Here is a 27,784-nt window from a genome sequence, read left to right as displayed (position 1 = left end):
TATTATATATTACAATGTAATAATGATAGAAATAAAGTACACAATAAATGTAATGCACTTGAATCATCCCAAAACCATCCCCCACCAACCCAGTCCATGGAAAAATTGTCTTCCATGTAACCTGTCCCTGGTGCCAAAAAGGTTGGGGACTGCTGTTATAGACTACACAGGTGACTGAAAGAGGAAGTTTAGGCTAAAAACCAGTGCAGTGTGTATACACACCAAATGTATTGAAAGCTGAGAATATATCATGAGGAACCAAGGAGGAAAGTGCTTTAGGTCATCAGATTCTTTAAAAATAGTTTTTTCAAGATTAATTTACATACAATAAATTGCATACATTTCAACTGTGCAATTCAATGAGTTTTGACAAACATGTAGACCATCCCAATCAAGCTATAAAACATTTCCCAGAAAGTTCACTTATGCGTTTTCCAGCCAATCCCCTCTACAGCTATGGTTGCCAACCACTACGCTTCTATTACTGTAGATTGATACTGCCAGTTCTAGAACTTCACGTAAATAGATTTACACAATAGGCACTATTTTGTCTGTCTTCTTTCACACAGAATGACGGTTTTTTTTTTGTTTTCTTTCTTTTCCAAGACTATTTCTTAGTGTGAACAGCATGATTTTTTTGAGTGAATAAATGAGTCGAAAAGCTATGAACATTCAGGTACAAGTCTTTGTATGAACATATATTTTCCTTTCTCTTTGGTAAATACCTGAGAGTAGAATAGCTGGGCCACATGGTAAGTGTATGTTTATTTTTATAAGAAACTGTCAAACTGTTTTCTAAAGTAGCCATACCATTTTATACAACTACCTTTCCTACATCAAGGGTCAACAAACTTTTCCTGTAAAAGGCCAAAGAGTAAATAAACATGTCAGGCTTTGTGGGCCACGTATGGTGTCAGTTACATGTCCTTCTTTATTTTACAACATTTTAAAACTGTAAAAATAATTCTTAACTCAAGTGCCATACAAAAGCAGGCCATGGGTTAGACTTGGCTCCGATGAAAATTCTGTATCAAGTCAGGGTTCAACCAGAAAAACAGGACCACCAGAAGATATATCTAGAATTAGGGATTCGTTACAAGAGTTTGGCAGTATGTAATTGTTAGAAGCTGGTTAAAAGTTTTGCTGTTTTGTAAGGTTGTTGTCTCTATATCTTGCCCTGGAGTTTGAAATTCACAGGGCAGGCCATCAGGAGGGAAGATGGATGTACAGTGGGGGAGGTTAGGAATAGACTGGACTTCACACATCAGTTGAAGACCATGAGGAGAGACTGACACCTGTGTCAGTTCTTGTTGCCACTGACCTTGGTAGTGTGGGTATCTGATAGAAATCAGAACCTTCAACCACACCCTCACCAACGCTTGGCATGGTCAGTTTGTAGATTTTAGCCATTGTATTGAGTGTATACTGATATCTCATTTTGGCTTTAATTTGCATTTCCATGATAAGTAATGATGCTGAGAATATTTTCATGTGTTATTGGCCATTTGTAGGTCATCAGATTTTAAGGGTTCTTTTCTTTTCTTTTTGATAAAGCAATGTGAGGTCAAGAATAGCTCTACATGGCTGGGTACAGTGGCTCAGGCCCGCAATCGCAGCACTTTGGGAGGCTGAGCCGGGCAAATTGCTTGAGCTCAGGAGGTCAAGACCAGCTTGGACTACATAGCAAAACATAGTCTCTACAAAAAATAAAAATTAAAAATTAGCCCAGTGTGGTGGTGGGCACCTGTAGTCCCAGCTACTTGGGAGGCTAAGGCAGAAGGATCACTTGAGCTTGGGAGGTTGAGGCTACAGTGAGCCGAGACTGAACCACTGCACTGTAGCCTGGGAGACAGAGCAAGACCCTGACTCAAAAAAAATAAATAAGTAAAAATAGAAGAGCTCTACAGCTTATTTCAAAAAGCTACTTAGCATTTGGAGTCTTAGTTATCTTTGACATTGCTAGACTGACAGTTAAACACCTGAGCAATATCATCAGGTAGGCCTGGGTCAAACCCTGACCCTGCTGCCTCCTGGCTGTGTGATCTTGGGCCAGTTCCTTAACTTCTCTCAGCTTCAGCTTCCAAATATATAAAACAATACCTACGACATAGGTTGATTATGAAGCATGAATGAGATAAGATCAAGTCACTATTTGGGGATTCACACAATATGTTCACATAGATATCACAATCCTTTACAGCCTGGTACAGAGTAGATGCTCAGTCAATGGTAGCACATTGTTCTGTGTCTGAAATTTAAACTTCCACCATTGGGATTGTGGAGAGAAATTTAAGAAGGGAAAGACAGTTGTCTCTCCAAAAATGCTGTAGCTGTGGTAGTACACATTTGTTGTTGTTGTTATTGCTGTTGTTATGCTTTCTTTTATCCCCTTTCTTCCTTCTGGATTCAGTGTCCTTCATAAAGTACATCCTTTAGAAGCTCTTTCAGAGAGGGTGTATGAATGGCACACTCTCAAAGCCTTTATTTGAAAGTGTCTTCATTACACTCTGTCATACAAGAGTGAGGACATAATAAAGACCCTTTTACATTTTTATTCTATATCATACTGTGATTCCAAGAAGAGACTCAGCTCATTAAAAATGACTGCTTCAGCTTCAAGAAACCACATATGTTTTAGTTAGGTGAAGCAAGTACTTTCAATTGTTGTTGGCACTGTCATTTACACCCTTTTAAGTGGATCTACCATCTCAAGGAATAAATTTGTTCAAATTTCTGTTAAGGAAATTCATCCTTAGTAAGCAAGTATTGAATAATGATGGAAAATATGACCTGTATGCCAGAAATATTCTGCAGGTTGCAGGTTTCAGGTTTCCACTGCCCATCAGAGGCAGCATTGGGCAAGGTGTATTCAGCCTTTGCAGAATAGATGAACTTCCTAGAATACAGCTGACCTGGTTTGTACACCTTATCCATGCAGTGAAACAACGTGGTTAGAAAATAAAACCACCACTGAGAATACACAAATGCAGTGGTTCTCAAACTCGAGCACGCACCAGAACACGGAGGGCTTGCTGCAACACAGCTTGCTGCCCTGTCACCCCAGAGTTTCTGATTCATCAGGTGTGGGGCAGGTTGCTGAGAATTTTCACTTCTGACAAGTTCCCAGGTGACAGTGTCACCTGGTTCAGGACAACACTTTGAGACCCAAAGATCTATGGTATTTAAATAAACCGTGGCCATCTATGCTGATCATCAGAATTTAACAGACCTAAGTTCTTTTTGGTTTCAGGATGTAGATAAGTTCTCTCCCTGATATTGATCACTACTGAAAATAATGGAGGAAATGTTTTCAGTAAGAAAAATCATTGCCTATTTGGAAAATTATTTGAAATCAGTTATTAAGGCTTGAAGATCAACTTACTATTTGGGTTTCACATAGTATGAACAATCGTAATGAAAATGACACATTGAGCTAATGTTGAAAAAGCTACTAGAAAATATGTCTTTAAAATGAGACTATAGGCCGAGTGCAGTGGCTTACACCTGTAATCTCAGCACTTTAGGAGGCTGAGGCATGCAAATTGCTTGAACTCAGTTCAAGACCAGCCTGGGCAACATGGTAAAACTTTTGTCTCTACAAAGGAAAAAAAAAAATTAGCCAGGCGTGGTAGCTCATGCCTGTAGTCCTGTAGTCCCAGCTACTGGGGAGGCTGAGGTGGGAGGATCACTTGAGCCCAGGAGGTCCAGAGGTTGCAATGAGCTGAGATCTGCCACTGCACTCCAGCCTGGGCAACTGAGCCAGACCCCATCACAAAAAAAAAAAAAAAAAGACAGAGAGAGACTATATAAATAAGTCAATCTTACTCGTTTATCTTTGGAATAAATATTCTGGGCTATAGCAGAACTTCAGGCCTGAAGTAGGTTAAAAATATAAATTAACAAATTTAAACAGAAATTTTTTTACTTTCTCCTACTTTTTGTCCTTGTCTTTACCTTTTTTATCATGGTGCACCTTTTGTTTTCTGCTCTTTCTCTTTTGGCTCCCCTTTACTAAATACTTCCAATGTTTTTTTTTTCCTTTTCTAGGGTTTGATATGTAGTACTACATACCAAATAAACAAACAGGATAGACTCCTTAAAGGAATCTGTTTCAAACAGCCAGACTTACTGGGTTTGAATGAAGTCCATGTGTCCTCTGCATGGATCTGAATAACTTTTCCAATCTAATGCTATTATGATGTCAAGTGGAAATGGCTTCTCCAACCCACCCCATCTTAATGAGATCCTGACCCTCTGTGCTTATCTAATAGTGTGTATCACACACAGTTAAGCTGCATGTGTTTAGCCTACACATTCATTCGAAGGGGAATAGTGAAGTCATCGGAGCGGGGCTGAACTATGAAAAGAACAATTCCTTGTGTTTAAAGGAGCACAGAGATTACATTGATTAGCTGGCTCAACCTCTGGCAATTGCATTTTACCACTGTCAAAGCAAACTTATGGAAGCTTAATCTATGTTTTAGGAAAAGAGTCATTGTAAACACAACACCTTACTTCCTTTACATGTCTATCCAGTGAGTTGATCTATTTTATGAAACTCACATCAGTATGGTTTGTCAGACCCAAACATCTAACTTTTACAGAACCTTGTTTGAACCCAGCCATCTCACTTTGCAGGGACCTGGGGGATGCAGGTTATTCTAATGAATCTAGCACATGTGGGTGCTAAGGCATCGCTTCTGATGGTAATGATCCATTTCTACGGGGCTCTCAGCCCCCACCAAAGGGCATGCCATTTGTGTGAAACCCAGAGTCCTTGAATAACAAAGGCAGCTTCTAGCCCTGGGTGGGCCAAACTGAGCGCTCCAGGGTCACAAGCGTTCTCTCAGAGCAGGTGACTCCTGTCATCCTGTCGCCTGTCATAAGTATACTGCTGTCTATCTCCTCACAAAGCTTTTAACCATATTTTGGTTTCTCTGTGGTGCTCTTTACCAGAACTGATAGGGTTAAAACTTCAGCTGCCTCACTTCTCTCTTGTAAGGTGGGGCTGATAATACCAACCACCCCAGGTTGCCACGTAGAGTAACGAGGTGATGAATGAAAGCACCTGGAACTATGCCCCGTCCATGGCTCCACAGCTGTTTTGCAAACGTGAGTATCACCCCCAACTTTGATTTTCTACCCATACCTATAAAAAAGAAAAAAGTGAGTTCATTATAACAAGCAACCTCTAACTCATTTTTTAGAGCCCAATTTTTTTGTGTGAGCTGCTTGAAATAGCTGCGCCCCCCAAACCGAAAAAAATGCTTCTCATGGAAGCATTCTATGAGAACACTGCAAGTGAAATTGTCTATTCAGAAGGTGCTGGCTTACTACATATGTTAATGAATTGTTTTCCATCCTATAGACATAATCTGAATCAGAGACCTGAACAGAAGACGCAACTTCAGGCGCAGACCTCTGGGAGCCCTGAGATGGTCCAGATTCTGTTTAAAGGGTTTGTCTTAAAGAGTTAGAGGTAAAGATGAGCCTCTCCCTGATTTCTTTACATAAACAAAAATATAGGACAGTGGGGTAAGAGGTTTTCAAAACATTTTTATTATAAAAAATTCAAATACACACAAGAGCAAACAAAATAGTACAATGGAGGGGGTTGTTTTTAAATAGCTGAAATTATATTTCAATGCAGGGAGTAGAATGATAAAAAGAAAATATTTAAATGCTATGTTTATGCCTTCTGTGATGAATAGCTTATTTAAGTAATTATATGTTTCTATTCAAATTGTTATATGACACTCTCATCAGCAGTGACTAGCAGAAACCACAGTAAGATATACACGTGGCCTAGACTTTATGTATGACTAAGACCAAAGTTTTATGAAATGATTCTTAGTATTTGCAGTGCTCTCTTGATTTATTCACTGACTTCTTCATTTGTTCAGTATATGTTTGTAAGATTAAATAAAATAGGTGTTATAACATTTGTTTAGAGAACATCAATATAGAAAAGAGAATACACACCCCATTTACTTTCAATTTTCCATCCATTCTTTCTGAAGATCTAACTAAAATTCTCCAGGGTACATAATTTCTTTTCTGCCATAGAACAAAAGGTAGCTCACAAATCTATTATTCATGTGGACAGGTTATTGCAAAGGAACTTCTAAGCATTTTTATCATCATTTTGTGAAAAAGAAAACCTAGGAACATAGAACTCATATTCTATGACCTGTCCTTGGTCAAAATGCATAATCCCAAAGGAACGGCAGGACTTCTACCCCAGGGCAACACTCTTTCCACTTCATACTCAACACTGGCCTGTCCTGGTGGATTTGAATTTTCCACTGCAAGGTAATTATGGCCTTGTACATCCAAGCAGCTCAGAAAAGTCCTAAATCTGAAAGAATCAAGTGTACTTTTTGCTTAAGCATTAAGCAGACTCCCATTCACCTCTGTACCAAAAGAGAGAGAGAGAACATTTGGATATGTCTAGCTTTGGTAATATAAATTAAATTAGAATTACTCTTTATCTACCCATCTAACACTTTTTCCCTCCCTCTTCTTTTTAAGAAATAAGCACAAATTAGCTCATCAAGATAGCAATGACTATGCGGTTTGAAAGAAGCAGCCCATGTTTGATGTTGCTTTGTTTCTAACAGAATTTTAAAAAAATGCTAAACTCAAACCCTATAATTCAGCCCAACCTGTTGCTATTCTTTGATGAAAGCATTTTTTAAAATAGCAGATAGGAAGCTGAGATTTGCATTGAGATAAAGATAGCATAGATCAAAAGCAATCATACATATGTCAGTTAGATTCAGTGATAAGATGTGGTAAGTGGTAGGTCCCATATCTAGTTACTTTATGTACAACCACATTTGCTGAATGCAGGCACTCTAATAGGCTAGACACTCATAGATGGAAATTAATGGAAGGCAATCTATGATGGTTAGACTGTTTGTTCTGGTATAGATCCAAGACTACATTTCTCCTAATTAGTAATATTACCATAATTTTTTATAACTGTCTATGCTGCCCTGCCCAGAATAGTAAATTATCTTTGAAACTTTTATCTGGCATTTCTGAGGGGGTCAGCATTATTTTATAAGTACTCTATATCCCCCATACAGAAACTTAGAACTTAGGCAATTTCCCCAATTTATTAGAAGGAAAAATATTTTAAGTTAAATTTTAAGGGGAGGAAAAATCCTCCCCTTAAAAATCCATATAAGGCATTTTAAGGGGGAGGGTGCAAGTAATATAAAATAATGTCAATATCAATAGGACCCAGAAAAGAATGCTAAATTGGTTTTGAGGTGAAGTGGGATTGTGGAGAGGAGAGGATGAGAAGTAATGGTTTACTTGGTAAGTAAAATGGAAGAGTCATACAGTGGTTATTTTTCTGGAAGGCTGAGTTGTAGCAGAAACGTATTGATAAAGACCACGGTTAATGCCACATGTTTCTTTGGGATGCCAGCCATACATTACCACTCATAATGAAGATAATCTTGGATAATCAAAGCCAGGCTATAAATCGCAGAGATTAAAAACCCGTATTAGGGAATTTCTATGCAGCTCAACATGGGGGTTGCTTCCTTACTTAATATATTCACTAAAGTCTAAAATTCTACAGCTGAATCTTCTCATTTACTTTCACCAGGCTTGAACACCCCTCATTTGTAATAATCAAGCCAAATTACCTTTTAGCTAAAATGGTGTTCTGCCATTGATGATCCAACAGGCCAGGGCTAGTGTGAAGCAGCTGAGGCACTTACCTCGAGCACAAAATTTAAGGTAGGGGGTGTCCACAGCTTCAGTAATCAAGATAAATAACATTTTAACTTCCCTACCATAATCCTATCTCTGTTGAATCCTGTCTTTATTTAAAATTTTGATAGATTGTCCACCATGGATTTTTTTGCATTGAATTCGAGTTTTTAAATATTATTTTTCTTTATTACTGAGATGTGGGGCACTCTTTCAAATTTTGTTCCCTGAAGCAGGTGTTTCATGTGGTCCATAGTAGTCCTGGGCCTATAACCTTATTCTTATATTTACATCACTTCAGATTCAAAAAGTTATTTCTTACTTCTAGCCCAGAGTTTCCCAGCCTCAGCACTTTTGACATTTGGGGCCAGATAATTCTTTAGTTATAGGGGTGTCCTGTGCATGGCAGGATGTTCAGCAGCAACCCTGGCATCTCCCCACTCAATGCCAGTAGCAATGCCAGATGCCTCCCCACCCCCACAGTTGTAATAGACCAAAAATGTCTCCACATATTGCCAAATCATCCCCAGTTGAGAACCACTGATCAAACCAACATCCCTCATGCTGCAACCACTCATTTGCTTCCCATTGCTTTCCCAAGAGAGATGGGAAGCAGCTTTTCTTCATCTTCTAAATAACAACCCCATGAGATTCTTTGCTTTGTAGAGCGTGTGTTTACTTTATAATCTGATTAGAGTGATGATAATTACATTAGCATGTCTAGACTTACTAAGGTCAAACCCTTGGCCTCTGCAAAGTTTGTTCCTGTCTAATATCTGACATCTCAGTAGACCACTTGACCATCTGAAGCAGTGGCCTCTCCCGCAATTCAGAAATGCCTTGTAATCATAATCCCCTGTCAAACTGTAAACTCAACTCCTTCATTGCATTATGCCACAGGGATTAGTTACTCCCAGCAACATTCTACTCCCTTTAAAGTGAATTTCATCTTGGAATTTATCAGTAACCTTTATGTAAACTATCATATTTTCTTCCATCTCAGAAGCTAAGGCTCTAATGAGTCAGCTTATATTAAATAATTCAGCAATTCAACTTCCTCTGTGATCTTATTTTTTAACTACTACAATTTCAGGAAGCCATTTTGCCTATAATGAGCCAGAAAGATATTTAGCATTTTTCTTTCTGATCATTCAAAGGAAAAATTTATTATGAAATTTATAAAGCCCAGAGTCAGATTATACTGGAAGGTAAAAGTCCTTTTTTGGACGTGAGTTTTGTAAGAATATACTAAAAAGTCCTATAACCATCCATGCAAATTGCCATATGAATCATAAGTAAGTAGTCAGATGGATAAACTAGAAATTGTTCCTAATGATACACAATCTGTCACATTCACCCTCTGCTCTGTTGAACATTCACAAAATTCTGGTTACTTGTGTGTTTTTTTCTTCCAGGTAAGAATAATGTATGTGAGAGTCTTATATTCAAGATAATGAGTTTGGATATTATACCAGTCAGAGTTGTTTACTGCAAGCAACAGAAAATAACTCTAGCTGATTTAAGCAGAGAAAAGCATGTGTTGCTGTGTTGTTCAATAGCTCAAGGCATTTCAACAGTGTTGGAACCAGGCTTACAAAAGGAGGCCAGACAAGGAAAGCTAGGCAGCAGGTGGACAACTAAAATCACACCACTTAACCCATCTAATGGGGAAACCACCATCACTCCCCTCACGCTAAACACAGATATCACAGGTTGACTAGCAGCCACAGACACAGGACTTTGAATGTGCTGCTCCACCTCCGTGCCTCTGGATTTGCTGCTGTCTCTGACTCTATCTGTCACCAGCTCCCAGTTCAAAGGCAATAGCAGGTACATCCATTTAGTCAAGCCTGGGTCAGATACCTGCATCCTAGCTGCAAGGGAGGCTAAAAAATGTGTGGAGTTTTCAGCTCCTAAAGTGGGAGTCAAGCAGCTAAAAAAAGAGAGACGGTTTCCACTGAGATGCGACAAACGGAGGTAATTAATAATAACAGATGAAGTCTTGGGCTCTGGAGTTAGACTGAATTTGAATCGATGCTATGTGACCTATGTGACCTTGGATAATAAATCACTTAAACCCTTACTTGTTTCTATTTCCTCACTTCTAAAATAGAGATAATACCATTGTCTGCATTAGAGACCCTTGTGAGGATTAAATACAAACATCCATGTACAATTTCTTAGCACAGTAACTGGCACATAGTAATATTAATACTTCTATATTTCTGTGTGTGTGTGTTTAAATGAACACACGTTTATACCAACACATAACACTGATAGCAGAGACAGAGCTTCTCTACTCCCATTCTCTTTCCCTTTTAGAAACACCTACCAAATACTGAGAGAGTACCGCATATCTCAGACATTCATTTAGTTTAATGCTAGGCAAGGCAACTCGATTTAACTTTGGTCTCCTCCCTTAAAGCATACATGATCTAGCAGAGAGACACCAAGGATGAAAGAGTTATAATTCTACATACGTTATAATAAAAACAAAAGTTCAGAGAGGGATAAGATTAATTTTATCTAGAGAGCTAGAAAAGATCATATAAAAGGAACTCAAAAGGGAATGCGAAGAATAGATAATAAGAATTTTCCAGAGAATAGAGAGAAATGGTTGTCTACCAAGCAGTGAGAATACTCCCAGCACAGCGGTATAAATGCAGGGTGTCTGGCAATGGGCAAGAATTCAGAAAGACAAGAGCATGGGTTGATGGGAAAGTAAACAAAGATGAATTGAGAAAGACAGATTAGGGCCAGATTGTCAAAACCCTCTGGGGTCACGGTGGTTATCCTGTCATCTGCTAACATGCATGCTAGCAAAACTGCTAGGAACTGACCCAAGGCCCTAGCAATGTGCCACATCATTGGCATCAGTATCTTCATATATTATTTGTTCTTTTTAAACTCATTATTCAGAAGTTAAATCCCAGGGATTAAGGTTGGCCTAAACAAAACAGTGGAATAGGCAAAGTTTCTCCTACTCGTTCCTTTTGTTGGGTCTTCCTTTCTCCCTTAACCTCCATCCCAGCTCCCCAATGCCACCTGAAAGCCTCTGGCTGTGCATCACACCCACTGCAATGCTGCCAAAGCTTCAGGCCCTCATGTGTATTGCCAGCTCCAGATCCTCCCACTCTTCTTCCTCCACCAACACACCAGAGCCCTGATTTCTGTTTAGCTGACAAGACTGAGAATGGGCTAAACAGATAAACCAGACTTAACTTCCGTTCCTGTCAGTGGCCCTCTTAATAACAGTATCCTGATAGTGACAGTGGCCTCCCCAGAACAGCTCCCCAACATCAGTTTCTGTCAGTTGCTACACCTACATCTTCCCCAACCTCTCCACCTCCCCATGCCCACCCTGCCACCGTTAGAACACATGCTCTAATACGGACAAAATAATTCTTGTAGACCACAAAATAAGAATGCTCAAAAGCAGGATTGCTCCAGAAAATCTGAGGCTAGCCACTGCTTCCTGGTTTCTTCTCAGGAAACTGAATCTACTCTCCCCTCTGGACCAGAATCTGATCTCAAGTTCTCTAAGACCATCAACCCAGGGCTAGGAGCCCAGTAGCTCCAGCATCTGCGTGACCAGAAATGGGATGATGTGGCTCCTTGCTGGAGATGTTTCAGCACATTGATTGCAAAACCCAGTGAGTTTCTCTCAGGTTTTGTTTCAGCTGCCAAGAGCCCAGGGCCTCAAGCCTTGTGAGCAGCTCCAGGAATCTCAGGGAATCGAGAAGAGACCCAGGACACTGGCATTGGCAAAATGTTGCTGGTGTGGCCGCGTGTAGCACTGAAGTGGCCTGGAGGGTGCGGCCCATTCGGAAGAGCTGTGGCTGGAAGGAGTTTGTACATAAGGGACAGGTAAAAATGAGCAATTATATTTGAGACAGATCCATTCATTCAGTGGCAATATATTTTTCTTCACATGCTTTTCTTTTCACAGCAAGCAAATGCACATGAAGCCAGTGACTATGAAGTCGGTCAAATTGAATTGACTCAGTTTTTCTCAAGTCTTCAAGCGTGAAGCATTGCAAACCTTCGAGTGTACACTGGGGAAAGAAAGGAAGGGAAAAATAGGACTCCACGGCAAAACCTAAGGAAAAGCCTGTGAAAAGAAAACGGCAAGATAGAGCAACACGATTTCAAATCTTAATCTCCTGAAATGGTGCTTCTAAAGCTGCACTTTCCACATTTCTAAGTGAGACTCTTCAAAACTCCGTGTCAAATCATGTTATAACCTTGCTTCTTATCTGTCTGCGATGGCTTTCAAGGGCCAGTAATTCCCCACATGCGGCAGAAAAGTTCACAGTAGAGATTTGTGCACTTGGCTAAGCTTCCCGCCTTGCTTTTTGTGGAGTGCTGGTGAAGGAGAGAGATTTGTTTTCCCTTTCAGAACTAATGCAACTGCCAAGGACACAGGCTAGAAGCAAATCGAATCACTCACTTGGACACATAATCTGCAGGACAACTTAATATTAGACTCTCTGCTTTTGTCCAGTAAAACACATGGCCTGGTAGAATGCCCCTGCAATTTTTTAAATTAAAAACTGGCAGACAAGACCACAACTACAGGGGAGACTTTTTTGCTGCCTTCTTGCTAGACACCCTCCCTTGCCCCATCACCAGAGATGACCTGGAGTCTTGGGCGCTGGCTGCTGGGGTGACAGTGGTACAGGGGGCTGAGGAAAGAAGAGTCATGGAAATCTTAATAAACTGCAGAGAGAGGGTGTCATCTGCCATAGGAAGGGTGGAGGCCACCTCGCCATCTCTTTCTCTACCTGCCTTCTGGCCCTTGGACCGGCCTGAGGGTTTGCACAGCAAGAGGCAGGCGTGAAGAGCTCTGAACAGCATTCCCTGCATCAGGGGCCATAAATGCAAGTGTCAGCCAGGGTCTGGCAGGTAACATCAGCAAGTAAAATGGGTGAGGTCTAAGAAAAGAAAAGGAAGGAAGACATTATCTACCATGTTATTTGTTTTTGTTTTTTTTAATAAAGACAGTTTTATTTCTTTAAAAAAAAATTAAGATGGCCAAGGCAGGTGGATCACTTGAGGTCAGAAGTTTGAGACCAGCCTGAGCAATATGATGAAGCCCCATCTCTACTAAAAATGCAAAAATTAGCCGGGCGTGGTGGTGGGCACCTGTAATCCCAGCTACTCGGGAGGCTGAAGCAGGAGAATTGCTTGAACCCAGGAGGCAGAGGTTGCAATGGGCCAAGATTGCACCACTGCACTCCAGCCTGGGAGACAGAGCGAGACTCTACTTCAAAAAATAATAATAATAAAAATTAAAATAAAGATGACATTCTGAAACAAAAACAAAATTAATTCCTCTTGGCAAGCTGATACACTTTCTTGTATTAGGCACGAGATCTATTGTTCCCATTTTCCCTTGACTTCCAAGAGGCTCAAAGCTATATTTTGTGCTTCCCTTTGATTTTTTTTTGGACCCATCTGTCTTTTTCTCATTCTCACCTGTCTCCTCTCCCAATGTGCACACACATTTTATACACATATATCATATACACACATATATTTGCCACATACTCATATACGAGCATCATGGGCTCTTCTATTTTTACCTCTGGCATTTTTCCCTTTATTGTAAGTTTTATCACAAATCCTTATGACAGTATGCAGTGTAAAGTAATAAATTAATAAAACGAGTGCTTTCTACCTTCAGGAGGCTGATGTTTCCAATTCTTTAATCAGACTACCACACCATTAGCTGCCAAGGAATCCAGACAACCTGGAAACACAGATCAGATTCCACCCTTGGTTCCTAGAGTGGTACAGAGGACAAGACCTACAGGGTTCTGCCCACTCTTGGGTGAAAAAGGACCAAAATAGCAGAACCCAGAGCCCTATTTTTTAACCACCTTGAAGCACCCTTTCCTGTTCCTCCCACTCTCTCACTCTCTTTGTCTCTTTCTCTCTCTTTCTCTCTCTCTCTCTCTCACACACACACACACACCTGGTAGTCTACACAGATGTGGCATAGATAACGGAAGTATAATACTAGTTTAAACATTCCAGAGTTCTTAATTCCTTACTATCAAGCCCTGTATTAATATGTGCCAAATTGGCCAGGCATGGTGGGTTACGCTTGTAATCCCAGCACTTTGGGAGACTGAGGCAGGAGGATCATTTGAGCCCAGGAGTTGGAGATCAGCCTAGTCAACATAGCAAGACCACCATTTCTACAAAAAAAAAAAAAAAAAATTATAATTAGCCAGGCTGATGCATGCCTGTAGTCCTCACTACTTGGGAGGCTGAGGAAGGAGGATCGCTTGAGCGCAGGAGTTCAAGGCTGTAGTGAGCTGTGATCGTGCCACTGCACTCCAGCCTAGGCAACAGAGAAAAACATTGTTTCTAAAATACACACACACGCATATATATAGAGAGATACCTATAAATAAATGCCAATGTCTTATTTTTTATTTTCTTCTGTTTTAGGGTTTTGTTTTTGTTTTTGTTTTTATTCTGGAGATGGAGTCTCACTGTCACCTAGACTGGAGTACAGTGGCGCGATCTCATCTTACTGCAACCTCTGCGTCCTGGGTTCAAGCAATTCTCCTGCCTCAGCCTCCCGAGTAGCTGGGATTATAGGCGCCTGCCACCACTCCTGGCTAATTTTTGTATTTTTAGTAGAGATGAGGTTTCACCATGTTGGCCAGGCTGGTTCAAACTCCTGACCTCAAATGATCCACCTGCCTCGGCCTCCCAAAGTGCTGAGATTACAGGTGTGAGCCACTGTACCCAACCCATTTTAGGTATTTCCATATAAAACTCTGTACCAAATGTCCAAATTCAATGGAAAGGACCATTAAATTAATTCCAAATTCTAACTCCAAAAGTATTCTGATTTTTAAAACATCTTTTTATTTTCATTTTAAGGATTCGAAGGATTTCTCTTTGGAAGTTTTTTGCTTTTGTTTCTATTTTTACTCACTATTTTCTCTGTCTGCAAGCCAAATAGAGATGATATACATTAGGAAGGAGCTACAGATTCAAAATTAATCTCCACCAAAGTTAATTCCTGCATAAATTAAGCTGAATTTGTTTTTTCAACACCATGAATCAAGTTTAATAGCTATAAATAAAACATGAATTTGAGTTTCCTCATTTATAACTTCAAATCCATGATACTTTAGCATAGGAAGGGTAATGTTTTCTTTTTTCTTCCTTTTTAGAGCTCTGAGGCTAGTCATCTGAGAGATTGTAGTAAATATTGTTGATTCAAATAAATTCCTCTCTATGGCTGAAAAAGCTAATACTAAGAAGCCCACAGAAAAATTATCTCTGCATTCCTTTGTATGCTTATGCAAAACATCATGATCCTCCTCTTGGGACCAGCAAACCAGTAGAAAAATTGCCAGAGATGTGAGCTTTGGGGGTTGGGAAGGCTGTTCTGCTGCATGAAGCGCATGGCTGGTTGTTGGCCTCAGGTTATTCTATGGCTATAATTAATTCTTGGAGAAATCGTGAACTCGGATTAAAACAGGATGTCAGGATGACCCTGTTGAGACCTAACCTGTAGTAGGCACTGTGGTGCACCCCTACCCCCTTTGCTTGGCCCAGTGCACCCTCCCCAGCTGTGTGAATGTCTGGTGCCAACACACTTACCACAGAAATTATGCCCCACCCCATCCTCCTACCAAGGCCAAGGCAGCCCACAACCATTGAGAGCACAAGAGGACAATCCCCTTCCCTCAATTTTGTCTTGAGGTTTACACTCCATAACTACATTGTTTGATGTGGTAGCCATTAGCCATATTAACTATTTAAATTTACATCTAATTTAATTAAACATTTAGTTCCTCAGTTATACTAGCCACATTGCAAGTGCTCAATGGCCATAGGTAGCCAGTGACAACTCTACTGGACAGTGCAGATTCTATAGAACATTTCCATTATCATGGTAAGTTCTACTGGCCAACACTGCTTTAGAGTCTACCCCTATGGATCAGACCAACGTGAGGCTTCCCCTGAGGCAACGTCCTTGCTCTCTTTCCCTCTCCCTATCCTGCTTTCATGCCGCCCCTTTAAGTTTTTTAATTCTGTTTCTGAAGAACACTCCCTCAATAAATCTTCTGCATTTGAATCCCTATTTTGGACTCTGCTTCTAGGGAATTCTATCCAAGACACCATCTCTATTGCTTTCAGCTTATCGTAAACCAAGGAGTAAGCGTTTATGCATGGAAGCCTTGGATTTCCTTACTCTAGAGATAACATGTAGTCATGCTTTCTGAAGTATAGCCTCGAAGAATCAGTGGGCCTAAATTTCATAAAAGGAAAGGGGTTCTGAGAACGTAATGGAAAGTTTCATTTTCACACCTGAGAGGAAGTGACTGAGGGGTGCAAGTCTCTGCAAGAGGCCGGGTCCTGTGCTCCACTTGCATGCAATGGCCAGATGGGGGCACTAGCTGAGGCGTGCTGGGAGAGTCCACAGTAAGAGCCACAGGTGTGAAAGCAGAATACATGGTCCACAGTGGGAGACAAGCTGTTGACGGTAGAACCAAGCAGAGGAAAGGGGCAGTGGTAATGATGTGGCCAACAAGGACTAAGCGGTAGGCCCCCACCACATTTGTATCTGGAAGTAAGGTATGCTCTAATGACAGAGGGGAGGGAGCCCCAATACTAATACTGAATAACCAGCCTGGTGAGTGGACTTTCAGAACTGGATAAAATGTGTTATAAACACACATGTGTAGCCATCAGGGAAATGTAAATCAAAACCACAAGGGGATTTCACTTTACACCCATGAGGATGGCTATGCTCAAGAGGAAAAAAACAAATGTTGGCGAGCACGTGGAGAAATTGGAACCCTCAAGCATTGCTTGTAGGAATGTAAAATGGTACAATCACTTTGAAAAACAGTCCAGCAGTTCCTCAACAAACGACACATAGAGTTACCATACGACCCAGCGATTCCACTCCTAGGCATGTACCCAAAAGAAATGAAACATATGAAATGATACAAAAAAAAAAGTGTGTAGGTGAATGTTCATAGCAGCATTGTTCATAATAGCCACATAATAGAAACAACCCAAAAGTCCATCAACTGGTGAATGGATAAATTAAATGTGGTATAACCACACAATATTATGCAATGACAAAAAAGAATGGAGTATTGACATGTGCTACAACGTCAATGAACCTTTAAAGGACACAACATGAATGGATCTTGAAATGTCAAGAATTATCTATGGAGACATAAAGCAGAATAGTGGTTGCCAGGGGCTGGGGAGGTTTGGAGGAAGTGTGGAGTGACAGATAATAGTTACAAAGTTTCTTTTTGGGGTGATGACAATGTTCTAAATGTGATTGTAGTGATGGTTGCACAACTCTGAAAATACTAAAAAAACACTTCAAATGGGTGAATTGTATGGGATATGAATTACATCTCAATAAAGCTGTTAGAAACACACACAGACACACACAAGCAATGTGAGTTTTTTGCACTGTAGCTGTGTGACAAAATCATTTACATTGCAATATTTGTTTATCTTTAAATTTATACCTGGGGACCCCTCCTGTACTTTTTCAGATGAGCCTGTGACTCAGGCTGAATGACTGGCAAAGGCACAATAACCTCTCAATTTCTTGAACATGTTCTATTTTATCTCTCTCTTCTGAAGTAACTGGTCAGATAAATATTAAATCAGACATATTGTCTGATGAATCGATCACCAAGAGATTCATGCAAGGAATGTAAAAGCTAGTGTGAAAATAAGGGCATGCCACATTCATCCTCAAACAGGAACACATACTGGTAAGATTATGAAATGTAATAGCCTCAAAATAAGCTTTCTCATCCTAAACAGGAAATAGATGTTAAATAGAGAAAATCGATTTATTCCCTATCCTGACCTAAGTCTTCCCTTTGAGTCTTCAAATAAGTAGGTTTCCCCTTCCCAAATAGTCCAATCTGGAACTGTTCAATAGAAATAAAATGCAAGCCATATATGTAATTTTAAATTTTCTGAAAGTCACATTTTAAAAAATCAAAATAAAGCTGTGAAATTAATTTTAAGAGTATATTTTATTTAACCAAATAGATCCAAAATATTAACAATTCAACATGCAACCAATATAAACAATTATTGAGACATTACTTTTTCTAGTATTAAGTCTTCAAAATCCTGTTTATAGTTTACACTATTAGTGTGATCTAATAATAGATCTCAACTTAAACTACATTTCAAGTGCTTGTGGCTGCTGTATTGGACAGTGCAGTTCCAACTACCACCTTAAACTTAAAATCTATCCATCACTCTGCCAGGTGCAGTGGCTCACACCTGTAATCCCAGCACTTTGGGAGACCAAGGTGGGTGGATCACCTGAGGTCAGGAGTTCAAGACCAGCCTGGCCAACATGGTGAAACCCTGTCTCTACTAAAAATAAAAATAAAAATAAAAAAAATAAAAAATTAGCTAGGCATGGTGCCAGGCACCTATAATCCCAGCTACTTGAGAGGGTGAGGCAGGAAAATCACTTGAACCAGGAGGCAGAGGTTGCAGTGAGCTGAGATCACTCCATTGCACTCTAGCCTGGGCAATAAAACTGAAACTCCACCTCAAAAAAAAAAAAAAAAAAAATCTATCCATCAGTCAGTAGACCAGTGATTATTTTCAGTGATCAAGCACAGATAAGTTTGTCTTCCAGGGCCTCATCTAAAACTACCTGAAACTTAAGATCCCTTTAAGCTATAAAATTCTGAGGCTCTGGGATTTCTCATTCTAAAATCTCCTCCAGCATATCTAACCAGTCTGATTTTTAGTCATGCCTCCTACCAATCAACCAAGATTTGAAATACTTTTGTATGTGTTTGGGCCTGTGTAAAAATTGGCCCATTTTCAGATGATGTCGTCCATCTGCAAATTAAGGAATGAGACAGGCCGAGGAAAAGAGAATATTTTGGTTCATGGCTTAAGGATAATTAAATCAATTTTTAAACCATTTTTTATTTAGTTTAAAAGCAATGAGCTTTACCTACATGTGTGTGAAATGTAATAATATATCCACTAAGTAAATACAAACATATAGGCTGGGTGTGGTGACTCACACCTGTAATCCCAGCACTTTGGGAGGCCAAGGCAGGCAGATCACCTGCGGTCAGGAGTTTGAGACCAGCCTGGCCAACACGGTAAAACCCCGCCTCTACTAAAAATACAAAAATTAGCTGGGCGTGTTGGCAGGTGCCTGTAATCCCAGTGACTCGGGAGGCTGAGGCAGGAGAATCGATTGAATCCAGGAGGCGGAGGTTGCAGTGAGCCGAGATGGTGCCACTGCACTCCAGCTTGAGTTACAGAGTGAGACTCCGTCTCAAAAAAACAAAAACAAAAACAAAAACAAAAAACAAACAAACAAAAAAACTAACAAACATACACACAAGGATATTTATTGCTGTGCTTTTATTATAGTAAAATACCAAAAATTAATTAAATGTTCACCCAAAGACAGTTTTTTTTTTAAATGAGTGATGCAATTCCAGACTAAGGTTGAAAGATCCCCAAGATATTTTGTAAACTGAAAAAAGCTAGATCCGGGACAATGGATATCTTTATGTGCATGAGGAAAAAAAATGTGTTTTTATAACATATTTTATCCAGTTCTGAGCCAATTTCTTACAATTTCTTATAATAATTTCTTACAATTTCTTACAAATTCTTATAATAAATTTATACACATACACACACATTTAGCTATTGATTCTATTTTTCTAGGGAACCCTGACTAATATAGGTAGTTCATACAAAAGCCCATCACACAGTGGTATTAACAAGTGTTCAATAAGTGGTTCTGCGGTTAAGGCTAGCTTCTTGTAACCTCAGGCATTCCTTGATTTGTACATTCATCGCTCCAATCTTCCATCTTTACATGGGTATTTTCTCCCTGTGTGTCTTCACATTATCTTCCTTCTGTGCATGTCTATCTCTATGTCTGAATTTCCCTTTTTTATGAGGACATCAGTCACGTTGAATAGGGCCTAGCCTAATGCCCTCATTTTAAATGGACTGCCCTTTTCCTATTAAGTTGCATGACCCTATTTCCAAGCAGTTACCACATTCTGAGGTAACTGTGGGTTTGAACTTCAACATCTATTTAGGGGGACACAAATCAATCTATTACATGATCCAATGACAGCATCCAGGGAAGACAAAAACCTGAGAAAGGGTTGGGAGCCAGCAGCCACAGGCAGAATTACTACATTAGTCATCATGCTGTAGATTGCATTTCATTAGAGAGTTAGGGTTTGGCGGGGAATGGAGGCAGCTAGATATGAGCATCTCCTTTCATCTTTGTTTCTAGCCAAGGAAACCAACTGCAATTCTGAAGAACACAAAGGGAAGCACTCCAAAACATACTGCAAAATACCTATTCTCTAAGGCCAATGCAGTTGGCCTGTGCTGTACTGAAACTAAAATGAAAAGAAAAAGTAGGGGAAAATGCAACTTTGTACTTATTTTTCTCCAGTCCCAAGGATATAATAAAAACAGACACTTTCAGCTCAAGATTTTGCTGCCAGGATTCTAGCTGGATTTGTCACAATGCCCTAGCCAACTATACATTCATTATGTATTGGGAATCCAAGTTCCAAAGGAGGCATTTTCACAACCCATTCAGATCCCATCAGCACCCAAATCTTCCTAGAGGGGATATTTGCTGATTTTATTTCATCCAATTGAGTATCCTGGTTGGAGCCCTTAAGTATGCATCGCTTAGATATTACTCACTCAGAGTTTCATTAAGGACCAAAGAAAGCCATCCAAACACATTCTGAAGCAATAGCCAGATCTGCTGAGCCCTAAAGCAAGGAAAATTCTGGCCTTTCATGCTTAAGATTCTCTTCTTGGCAACCATCTTTAAAGACAGAGCATCTTTAAATGGTCTGTCAGACAAGCCCTTGATGCTGTTCATGTTTATATTTGTGAGATTACTTGTGAGGTGGAAGTGGAAGGAAGAAAGTAAAGATGAAGGCAAAAAGGGTGAGAAACACTGGGGAGGTGAAGGTGGAGATGAGTGGATTGACACCCTGACAGATGGTAATCAATGGCCTTGATTACACACAATGACCACTGTGAGGGTAAATTCAGAAGTAAAAATAATAATAATAATTTCTCCTTACATTTACTGAACACTTATTAAGTGCTCTGAGTATTATCTTATATAAGCCTCATAATAACTACGAAGTGGGAACTATTATTGCTCCCATTTTAAGGATGAGAATACTGAGACTTAAAAAGATTAAGTGATTTACCCAAGGTTGCACAACCACTTAAGCAGTAGTGCCCGGACTGAAAACCAGACACTCTGACTTGGAAGCCAGCCTCGCAACTCCCACTATGTATTATTTTTTATGTAATACTTGATATATACAATGTATATATAAGACACATATGTTATCGTCTTAGTCTGTTTTGTGTTGCTATAAAATAATACCTAAGGCTGACTACAAGAAGCATGGCACTGGCACCTGCTTGGCTTCTGGTGAAAGCCTTGGACTGCTTCCACTTATGGCAGAAGGTGAAAGGGATCCAGCATGTGCAGAGATCACATGGAAAAAGAGGAGGAAGCAGTGGCAGGCTGAAGTGAGTGGCAGGGAGGAGAGGTGCCAGGCTCTTTTTAACAATCGGCTCTCTTGGAAACTAATGGAGTGAGAGCTCACTCACTCTCAAGGGAGGGCATTAACCTTTTCATGAGAGATCCACTCCTATGACCCAAACACTTCCTATTAGACCCCACCTCTCAACAGTACCACACTGGGCATGAGGTTTGGTGGGAACAAACAAACCATATCTAAACCATAGCAGTTATAAAGCACAGTAATAACATAAACACCTGTGAACCTATCATGCAACTTAAGAACTGTCCCTCTTTGTCTGATACCTTTAAGTCACCTATGTGCCTCTACTCATCCCCTCTCCTCTCTACCCCAGCAGGATCCATCATTTTGAATTTTGTGTTTATCATTCTCTTGGTTTTATAAAATAGCTTTACCACATAGGTAAATATCCTTAAAATTTTAGTTTTAGTTTGTTTTTTGAGCTTCCATAAAATGGGGTCAATCTTCTATATACAATTTCTGTCACTTTTTTTTTTAACTCAATGTTATTTACTTAAAATTTGTTAATGTTGTATCAGTTAGCTGTACTTTAATCATTTTCACAGAGTCCATTTGTATAAATAGACCACAATTTATTTATACATTCTCCCACTGAGGAGCATTTGGGTTATTTCCAGTTTTTGCTGTTACAAGCAATGATGCTATAAACATTCTTGAACTTGCTAATGGGTGCACATGTGTAAGAATTTCCCTGGGGTATTGCATGGTGGTAAAGCATGCTTAATTTTATGAGATAATGTCAAATTATTTTCCAAAGTTTTTATACCCATTTACGCTTCTCACTCATGTTGTAAGAGTCCTTGTTGCTCCACATACTCACCAAAAATAGATATTGTCAGGCTTCCTAGTGTTTGCTAAGTTAGTGGGAGTAAAATGATATCTCATTTGGTTTCAGTTTGTATTTGTACATTATTATTGTTATTATTGTTATTATAAGTCATATCCAGACAATATTTGTTTGCATTTACCTCAGTTTAACCCTCATGTTTACTGGGTATTTCTGAAACTGGCCCAATATCCCCATATAACTGATGCTTATGGTCTTTGGATAGACATAGAAATTGACCCTCTTGGTCTTAAAGCTTGAAATTTACATTTGTCTTATCTGAGTTCCTTTCTCAGGAAACTGATCCTCAGGCCTCCTAGATAGTATCAAGGAAATGAAACTTACCAGATCACCACATCCAGACAATAAGACACCAGACCCCTCATCTGTCATGATTGCTTCCTTACTGCTCCCTAATTCCTGTTTTCCCACACATAGTTACATTTCTTCCCTGCTATATAAATCCCTAATTTTAGTCAGTTGAGAAGACAGATTTAAGACTTACCTCCCCTTCTCCTTGGCTGCAGCACCTTGATGAAACTTTCTTCCCTCGCAGTGCTTGTTGTCTCAGTGATTGGCTTTCTGTGCAGTGAGCAACAGGACCCAGATTGAACCCCTAGCATTTCAGTAACATTTCTGTTCTGTTCCTCATTTTTGCTTATATTTCTGAACTCCCTACTGGAATAATTTTTCTTCTTCCTGAATTACATCCTTTAGAACTTCATTTAATTAAGAACCTTTGGTTGTAAATTATCCCATTCTTTGCTACTCTGAAGATGTCTTTATTTAGCCCCTTTTCCTGGGAAAGTACGTTTCCTGGAACACAGTAAGTTAATCAGTTTGAAGATATCATTCTATTGTTGTCTAGTTTCCCTTGTCAAGGAGTCTCCTGTCAGCCAACTTGTTTTTATTTTGTAGGTGATCCTTTTCTCTGGCTTTTTTTTAAGATCTTCTTTTGGCCTTTAGTATTTTGTTCTATTATACAAAAATGTGTCTAGGTGTGGAATTTTAGTCTGCTTAGTATATGTTGGTCTTCCTATAGTTGTGGATTCATGGCTGTCATCATATTTGGAAAATTATAATCCATGATATGTCAAATGTTGTCTCTCCTCTATTTCTTCATTCTATCTTTTGTATTGCTTAACTTCTCTGTCATACTTTTTATCTCCCTATCTAGCCCTTATCTAGCACTAACAATAATTTCTTATATTTTTTTGATAGCTCACCAATTTTAACCAATCCATTGTGTTATTAATATCTAGGTTATGGCTGGGTGTGGTGGCTCATACCTGTAATCCCAGCACTTTGGGAGACCAAGGCAGGAAGATCACTTGAGCCCAGGAGTTTGAACCTAGCATGGGCAAGATGGCAAAACCTCATCTCTACAAAAAATTTAAAAATTAGCCAGGTGTGGTAGTGTGTGCCTGTAGTCCCAACTAGGAAGGCTAGTATGGGAGGATCCCTTGAGCCCAAGAGTTCAAGGCAGCAGAGAGCTGTGATCACACCACTGCACTCCAGCCTCGGTGACAAAGTGAGACCTCGTCTCTATTTTTTTAATTACAAAATTTTTATATATATATAATATATATATATATACTTATATATATCTACTTACCACTCAATGCTATGTATACATATATATATATAGAGAGAGAGAGAGATGTTATAATTTTTCATTTCTTCATTTTATTTCAAATGAGAAAATGAATGCCATTTCTGATTTTCCAGGTCACTTTATAGTCTCTTCCATGCACATTTTCTAAGTAAATTTTTTTTATCTTTAAATTTTCTTTAAAATGCTAGGTGTCTAATAATTACAATGTCTGAAATCTGTGGGGTGTGGGTCTATATCTGTTTTTAGTTTCAGCTGACATTCAATATGTATTCATTTCCTAGTGAGTTCTATAACAAATTATGACCAAATTGGTGACTTAAGACAACACAAACTCTTTCTCATACAGTTTGGGGTCAGAAGTCCAAAAGCGCTAAGCTAAAGTCAAGGCTGATTCTTCTGGAGGCTATAGGAATGATGTTCCCTTGCCTTTTCTAGCTTCTGGGGCTTCCATCATTCCATGGCCAATGACCCCTTCCTTGCATCATTCCATACTCCAACCTCTTGCATCTTCTACTTTATTTATTTATTTATTTATTTTTGTAAAATGAGATGAGGTCTTGCTATGTTGCCTAGGCTGGTCTTGAACTCCTGAGCTCATGCGGTCCTCCCACCTCAGCCTCCCAAAGTGCTGGGACTACATGCATGAGCCACCTTGCTTAGCCAACATCCTCTACTTCTGTAGTCACGCTTTCCTCTGCCTCCCTCTTATAAGAACACTTGTGATTACATCTAGGACCCATTTGGATAATACAGAATAATCTCTTCATTCAAGATCCTTAACTTAATCACACCTGCAAAGTCCTTTTTGCCATGTAAGGTGATACTAACTAACAGTGCAGTGTGACAGGTTGCCCTACCAGGTTACTTAAAAGTATATGCCCGCTGCCTGAACCCTGAAGGCCAGATAGTAAGCCACGGCCATGGTACCCAGCTGAGGAGCAGGTGTCCCTAAGAGCCTAAACATCCCAGGGAGTATGTGAGAACCTACCAAAGAAAACAGTACCATCACACAAACACAGTAGGCAAAGAGCCCGAAAATTAGCTTAAAAGCAGCTTAGAGAAGGAAGGTGGCACAGATATCTTGAGCTGTGCTGCTGCCACTCAGGAGTGCCCTGCCCTGTATGTCTCAATAAACTCATCTACTTGCCAAGTGGAACTTCTCTAAATCATTCTTTGGTCTTTCGGCACCTTCCCAACTTGGGAGGGAAGGGGATGTTACAGTCTCAAGTTTTTCTCATAACACACGGATTCAGGGCTTAGGACCGAGATATTCAGGGGTGCCATTATCTAGCTCATTACACACTTACTGTGTCAGAGACTCAGTTGAAACCAGCAACCATTCCCCGACTCCCTTGCTAGTAACGAAAATACTAATTTTTAGTCAAGCTTATTGTTGGCCAGTTAAAACTCCCTAGTTTTTGTTCACATCAAGATGTGATCATTGTGGTTAAATTTTTGACAATAAATTTTAAGTGGCAGTACTGTGTGCAAACTTCAGAATGTTTTCTTTTTTTTTTTTTTTTAAATAGGCCTGCCCTTCATCCCTTTCCTTCCACAATTGGCCTGGAATGTGCGCATCTGGAGCTCTAGCTGCCATCTTGGGTCACAAGAACAAGGAGCATAACGTAGATCTGGGATGATTCATAAACTGTGAAGAAACAGGTCCCTAATGAATTTCTGATGAATCTGTCCTGGACACCTACCTCATGACGTCTTTTAGATGAAAACAAATAAAACTGTGTGTGTCTAAGCCACCATTATTTGTTTGCTCTGCTGTGCGAGGCTAAACTTACTCCTAACTCATATCATCATTGTCTTTTGTTTCTTTGTATATTTGGGGATTTTTTCATTGTAATTATCCATTTGGTTTCACATAGTCTATACGAATCCTGAAATCCTGAATTAATGACACCTTCCTCCAAAAGGGATTTGAATTTATATATTTCTGGAATTACGTATGCTAACAACAGGGGACAGCTTTAGCCTCCTTAATTAGGACACAGGGCCTGGCAGCAGCCTCAGAGCTTAGCTTTCAATCCCTCATTTGTGACTGACATTGGCATTTCTCCTCCAAGTTTTGCAGTTTGCTTACCACCCAATGCTCGTTTTAGCTTACTATGCATGTTTGCATGTTGTTTTATTCTGTTTTGTTGACATTGGAAAGTTCCCTTTGTTTCTTGTAAGAGCTCAACGTATTTTTTAAAATGTTATAATCTGATTATGTTGCCATTGTAGTGGAATATTACTTCAGAGGCCTGTTCACCATTCACCCAGAAGCGGCACTGACACCCTTCCCATGCCAGTTTCACCATTAGATGTGCTACAAAGGCTTTATGTCAGATTGACCCATCCAATACTTTGATGCAAGCTTGGTACAAGCAGAGCTCTTCTGAAAACAATATTGTTACCACTTTCTATGTGGTAACAATTCACTCATTTATTTGTATTGGGGATTCGGTTTGCACTCATTGCTATTATTTTCTTTTAGAGTTTCTGGGACCTCTTTCAAATTACACGAGTTCATTCCTCTGCCTGCAAAGATTCTGACCCATCCTCAGGGATGTGTATAATACAATTCTACTAAGGGAAATACACTATTACTCTGCAACTTGCTTTTTAAATTAATAATATGTCATTTTGCCTTTCAGTACTTATAGTCACCTCATTCTTCCTTCATAGCCGAATAGTATTCTGTGGTACATACCACAATTTATTAAACAATTTTACCACTGATAGACCTTTAGGTTGTTTCCAATATTTTGATATTATTAATACTGCTGTGCTATAATAAGCATATATATACTTGTATATGTGCACATATTTCTGAGTAAATTTATAGAAAGGCTCTGTAAACATATACTTATTGGTTCAAGGGGTATGAATATTTAACATTTTGATGGATGTTGCCAATTTGTCTCCACCAAAAGCCATGCTAATGTAATGTGTTTGTGACAGACACTACTAATGCCAACTTAATATTAATTTTCCCAAATTCTATACTGAAAGAATCCCTGTTTTGTTTCAGAGAGGTGGTATGCCTAGCCAAAGGCAACATTTCACAGTCTCACTCTGAGCTAAGTGTGGTCACAGGACTAACTTCTGTCCGCTGAACTATGAATGAAAGTGTCGTGTGGGGTGTGCTGCAGTGCCACTTACTGGAAGATGTGTCACTTTCCACCCTTCTACCTTTATTCCTTCTTCAAACCTTCTCAGTGGTTTGATGGCAAGGTCCTTGCAGTCATCATGAACCATGAAATCATCTTGAGGATAGGGGTAGTGGAGAAAAAAGAATGGAGCCTGAATCATGGAGAGCCACTATGCAACTTTAGACTACCTACAGCTTGACTTTCATTATATGGGAGAATTAACCCATTATTTTCCAGGTCTTTGCTACATGCAGGTAAATACTATTTCTAAATAACACAGCGCCCCTTTCAATCATGTAAACAATACAACAGTCCCATTGAGTACTTGCTGTGGTCCCCATCATGTGCTGTAGACTGTCACCGCAGAGCCCTTGCTCACTACCACAGTGGCTGTCCTTTCTGCATGGGTCAGTGCAACCAGGTAGGTGGGCTTGTACATTGACTCCTCATCCTTTCTTTCCCAATTGGTGACCTCAGTTCACAGGACTAGTAGAACAAACTTTAAATTTTCATTTTTGGCTCAGATCATCTAGGGAAATTAGTCTACACAAATACACATACACACACATACACACACACACACACTCACATCCAGTACATACAGAAAACCAAATGGCTTTTCAGATTCCACAAATCTTCCCATACTTGAAGCAATCCTTACTTCAGTCTGAAGAGTTTTCCAAAATAACCCCAGCCCCTTTTAAGAGAAGGCCTATCTAATGAAAAATATAAACGTTCTATGGAATAAAACATTGCAGACTTAATAATTCAAAACTGCTACTAAATCAATGTACTGCTTGTTGGTTTGTCAATATAGCTTTTTCAATTAGACAAT

The 27,784-nt window shown here is 39.6% G+C and overlaps 1 long non-coding RNA gene across 3 annotated transcripts; it reads left to right on the top strand.

The window, feature by feature from the left end:
* Positions 1-523: 523 nt before the first annotated feature.
* LOC109025666 (uncharacterized) lies at positions 524-27,574 on the top strand. Of its 3 annotated transcripts, none has more exons than XR_010129960.1 (4): positions 524-752; positions 5,003-5,112; positions 5,369-5,479; positions 25,333-27,574. It is a non-coding gene; the product is annotated as an uncharacterized lncRNA (long non-coding RNA). The 3 variants fall into 3 exon arrangements; XR_008677264.2 differs by lacking the exon at positions 25,333-27,574 and adding an exon at positions 9,144-9,832 and having other exon boundaries at positions 524-676; XR_002004590.4 differs by lacking the exon at positions 25,333-27,574 and adding an exon at positions 9,144-9,832.
* The last annotated feature ends 210 nt before the right edge of the window (positions 27,575-27,784 follow it).

The sequence above is a fragment of the Gorilla gorilla genome, chromosome 12 (genome assembly GCF_029281585.2).
Source record: "Gorilla gorilla gorilla isolate KB3781 chromosome 12, NHGRI_mGorGor1-v2.1_pri, whole genome shotgun sequence".
In the NCBI taxonomy this organism is placed as follows: domain Eukaryota; kingdom Metazoa; phylum Chordata; class Mammalia; order Primates; family Hominidae; genus Gorilla; species Gorilla gorilla.
The sequence above is the reverse complement of the archived record's forward strand: the minus strand, read 5'-3'. Positions and strand labels throughout refer to the sequence as shown.